We start from the raw sequence: 5,167 nt of genomic DNA on the forward strand, positions 1-5,167 counted from the left end.
ACTGCTATATGCAGAAAAGGTTATCTACAGAACAAATCATAACTACATCCAAAAAATCACTAATATGTAAAGAATATGGAGAAAAAAATCCAAATATAACCCTAAAGAAAATCAGCAAACCATGAAGGAGAGAAAGGGTCAGAGAAAATCTTCAGAAACTACCACGAAATAAGTAAAATGACAATAAGTACATACCCTACCAATGATTACTTTGAATTTAAATGAACTCATTGCTCCAATCAAAAGACCTTATTGACAGAATGGATTAAAGCAAACAAACAAACACAAGACCAGTCTATATGCTGCTTACAAGAGACTCATTTTAGACATAAACACACCTGAAGACTGAAAGTAAGGGGGACAGAGAAACATCATGCAAATGGAAGTCAAAAGAAAGCCAGACTAGCGATACTTAAAGAAAATAGACTTTAAAACAAAGACTGTAACAAGAGACCAAGGGTACTAAATAATACTAAAGGAGACAACACAACAAAATATAAGAACTATAAATATTTGCACAGCCAACCTAGCAGCACCCAGAGTTAAAAACAAAGTAACTGATAATATATATCAATAGTAGGGGACATTAACACCCCCGCTTACATCAGTGGACAGATCATCCAAATAGAAAATAAACAAGGAAACAATGGCTTTGAATGACACACTGGACCAGATGGATTTAATAGATACATTCTGAAGATTCCATTCAGAAAATTCCATCCTAAAAGAGCATACACATTCTTTTCAATTGAACATGGGATATTCTCCAGAATAGATCACATATTAGGCCATACAACAGCCTCAACAAATTCTAAAAAGATTGAAGTCATGTCATGACTACTCCAGAACTACTCCAGAAACAATAACATGCATCTTTTCTGACCACAATGCTATGAAACTAGAAGTAAACCATTAAAAAAAAAAAAAAAAAGCTGGAAAGACTACAACTATATGGAGGTTAAATAACCTGCTACTAAACAACCAATGGGTCAAGTAAATTAAAGGGAAAATTAAAAAATACATGGAAACTAATGAAAATTGGAACACAATACTTAAAAAAATTTGGGACACAGAAGTAATTCTAAGAGCAAAGTTTATTATGATACAGGCCCACCTCAAGAAAACAGAAAAATGCCAAACAATATAACTTTCTACCTAAAGGAACTAGAAAAAAAGAGCAAAGCCCAAAGTTAGAAGAAAGGAAATAAAGAACATAGTTGAAATCAATGAAATAGAATAATAAAAAAAAAAAAGACCAGTGAAAATAAGAGTTGCTTCTTTGCAAAGTTAAATAAAATTGATAAACCTTTAGCCAAACTTATCTAGAAAAAGAGAAAATCCAAATAAAATCAGAAATGAAAAACTGACACCACAAAAACACAAAGATTATAACTACCAGAAAATTTTAAGTCAGAGAATTGTGCAGTCTAGAAGAAATTAATTTCTAGAAACAATCTAAGACTAAGGAAGAAATAGAAAATCTTAACAGACCAATTATGGGTAATTAAATTTAATTGGTAATCAAAAAAAATCAAAATTAAAAAACTCCCAAAAAACAAAAGTCCAGGACCAGATGGCTTAACAGGTGAACCTACCAAACATTTTTTTTTAGCCTTAGGCATGGTCTTTATTCACTTGGATACTGTATAAATATTACAATTTCATTTTGCTGCAAAAAGTATAAAAATAATCTTTATATAGGAATCCATTTGTTACTGCAAATCTTTCTAAATCTCTGCAAATGGTTCTAAATGAGTGAAAATGAATAAACAAGAAGGGGAGGGGGGGTTGGTCTACAGGGCAGCAGGAGATTGGGCTAATAATCCTCAGGGGCTCACCTGCCCAGATTTCTAGCTAAAGACCTCTCTGTTCCTTCTGGTTGACAGCCCCTCTCCCCCACCTACTCGGAGCTAAAGGTCCAGCAGATGAGGGGTACACAGGAGACGTCTAGGGGGAGCTGCAGGGTAAGGGGTGGGGAGAAGTGAAGGAGGCTGGGAGTGGTGCTGGCAAGCATCTGGCTCCACCCTCAGCTTCCCTCACAGAGTGGGAGGCATTGGCTGGAACAGGGCAGTGGGGCTGGACAAGCTGCCCTATGGGGATGATGGCAGGTCTTCAGTTCTGTGCCACTGAGTGGCAGATGAGCCTTGGTTCTGAGAGGGCTCGGAGAGGGCATGAGGTGGGGGAAAGACCCAGAAAAGGAGAAGCAAACACCCTGGCTCCATGGTGAAGGGGGCTGCTTTCCTAGCATGGTACAGGTGCTCTACTTGTGCAGGAGTGGGAGTTTTGATCAGAACTGCAGTGAGGGAAAGCTGGGGAAGCCAGGAGTCTGTGGCTCTCAAGCCATGTAGGGGTAGAGCAGGGGAGGTCCTCAGGCAGCCCCCAGTCACACAGTCTGTGTCCCAGCCACACAGGGGATGTCCCTGTCAGTCAGAGGTTGAGAACAGGCACATGGAAGAGGTCACAGACACCTTCACTCTCGTCCAGGGTGTAGATGTAATTGTGGCCTCTGGGGGGGGGGAGGAGGGAGGGGGGCAAACACTTCTGAGGACATCAGCTCCTCCAGCAGCTCTGAGCTCATGCATTCTCGTGTGGGATCAAAGATTCCTGACAGCTCTTTGGGGAGTTCCAGAACTCCTGTGGGGTCTGCCTTGATGGGCTCAAAGGAGGTAGAAAGGTTGGGTCTGGATGAGCTGCTGCTGCTGCTGTCTAGCAGGGTGGAGGACTGCAGCGTCCGAGTGTCCAGGGCTGCCAGGCCCGGTGGGAGGGAGCCGAGCTCACCACTGTCCTTGCTGTCCACTCCAGGGCCACCACTCACTGAGATCTCAGCTGCTGGACCGGGCACCCCCTGGGCTTCAGTGATGCCAGCAACAGAGGTGGGAGCAGTCAGCTGGGGACTGCTTGGGCGTGAGGTGTCGTGGGGCTGAGCCAGGGTAGGCTTGGGCAGAGGTGGAGGGGTAGAGACCGCAGGTGGGCTCTGGAGCAGATCTTCCGGTGGTGGCACAGGCACTGCCACAGGCGGTGAGCTCCATGCCTCCTTGTTCACCAGCAGCACAGCACTTCAATGGGGCCACTCATACTCTTCAGGTGAATCTGGTATTTCTTCTGTCCATTGAGGCCCTCTGGGATGGCCACCTCGAGGCTGGTGGCCGATGGGGCCAGACAGCCAGGAGGGTATCTCCAGCAAAGCATCTGCAGATGTCCTCATGAGTCACGTAGGCCAAGCAGCTGTTCTGCACATCCTCTGTGACATTCCGGTTGCTCTGCTGCACCCACACCTTGTGCTTGTCCAGTTCTTGCTCCCCCTGCTGCAGCTCCTCCATCAGCCTTGAGCTCAATCAGCTTGTCTGCAATCTCCTGGGTGTTGCAGCCAGGCCCCACACCCTTCCACTGGATGCTATTCTTGGATTTTTTCTGGATCAGCCGGACACCTTCCAGGACGTTGGTAATGTCATAAATCTGCTGCTTCTGGCGCACAGCAAGGGTGTCAGCTGCCAGCTTGAGGTCAAGTACGCCATCCTTGGCCTCTTGCAGAAGCGACACAAACTTGGTGGTGAGAAGTCCCAAGCTCTTCTCGAGCGGGCTTGGGGTGCCCGGGGGTGGCGGTGCCTGGGGCCCGGCCTCTGCCATCCCTCCCGCCCGCCACCTCCACTCAGCCAGGCCACACCAGGCCGGCGCCACCCTCTAACCAAACATTTAAAGAAGAGTTAATGTCTATCTTTCTCAAACTACTCAAAAAAAGAAGAAGAAGAAGAAGAAGAAGAAGAAGAAGAAGAAGGAGGGAGAAAAAAAATTCTTCAAATTCATGCTATGAAGACAGTCATTACAAAAACAGACAAAGGCAATACAAAAAAATTACAGGCCAATATAGATGTAAAAATCTTCTTATCCTTTGTTAATAAAATGAAGGATAACCATATGATGCAAATCAATAGATGCAAAAAAAAGCATTTGGTAAAATTTAATATCCATTCATGATAAACATTGTTAACAAAATGGATTTAGAGGGAACATACCTCAACAGAGTAAAGGCCCTATATGAAAAGCTTAGTTAACATTATACTCAATAGTGAAAGCTGAAGGGCTTTTTCTCTGTAATCAGGAGGATAAGAATGTCCACTCTTGACACTTTTGTTCAAGGTTTCTAGAAGTACTAGCTGTAGTAATCAGATATGAAAAGACACCGAAATTGGTAGGAAAAAAACAGTCATTATTTACAGATGACATACTACCATATATAAAAAAAAAACTAAAATTCCCTCAAAAACCTATTAAAATAAACAAATTCAGTAAAGTTACAGGATAAAAAATTAATCTACAGAAATATGTTGCATTTCTATGAACTAATAACAAAGTATCAGAAAGAAAAGTCAACAATTTTATTTACAATTGCATCAAGAAGAATAAAATACACAAGAAATTTAACCAAGGGGGTGAAAGATCTATACCTTGAAAACTATAACACTTTGCTGAAAAAAAAATTGAAGAGGATAAAACAAATAGGAAGTGTATCTGATCAAGCACTTTTAGCCACTACTTCAGCACTTTATACAGTATACAGAGTTTCACTTATCCTTATTTGTATTAGTTTCCTATGGATGCTATCTATAAGTTATTATAAAACTTAAGGGCTTGAAATACAATTTACTCTTCTACAGTTCTGAAGCCCAGAGTTTAAAATTAATTTCACTGGATGGAAATCAAGGTGTCAGCAGGGCTGCATAACCTCCAAGAGCGACTAGGGGACAATCTGTTCCTTGCCTCATTCATCATTTGGTGGTTGCCATCATACCTTGCCTTGTGGCCGCATCACCATTATCTCTGCAACTGTAGCTATCTACATGGCTGTAGCTCGAATATACTATTTTGTACTCAGAAATAAGAATTTTGTGTTTTAAACTTTGCTTAAATCATGGTGATAAATCTCATATTTCTGTGACCTGGTTTTCTTAGCCTCAACAAATTTCCTACTAGATCTAATGTAAATTATTGTCTTTGGAAAGTACTGTAAAACTTCATGGAAGAGAGACCAAATTATAGTAATTAGAATATTTCAAGAAACCTCTATTGTGTGTGTGTGTGTGTGTGTGTGTGAATATATATATATATATATATATATATATATATATATATATTGACTTTGACTCAGAATATATTCTGAGTCAAAGTC

The 5,167-nt window shown here is 41.6% G+C and overlaps 1 pseudogene; it reads right to left on the bottom strand.

The window, feature by feature from the left end:
- Positions 1 to 1,916: 1,916 nt before the first annotated feature.
- LOC144282975 (transcription factor E2F4 pseudogene) lies at positions 1,917 to 3,663 on the bottom strand (annotated as a pseudogene).
- Between the last annotated feature and the right edge of the window lie 1,504 nt (positions 3,664 to 5,167).

Source organism: Canis aureus, chromosome 14, assembly GCF_053574225.1.
Source record: "Canis aureus isolate CA01 chromosome 14, VMU_Caureus_v.1.0, whole genome shotgun sequence".
NCBI lineage: Eukaryota > Metazoa > Chordata > Mammalia > Carnivora > Canidae > Canis > Canis aureus.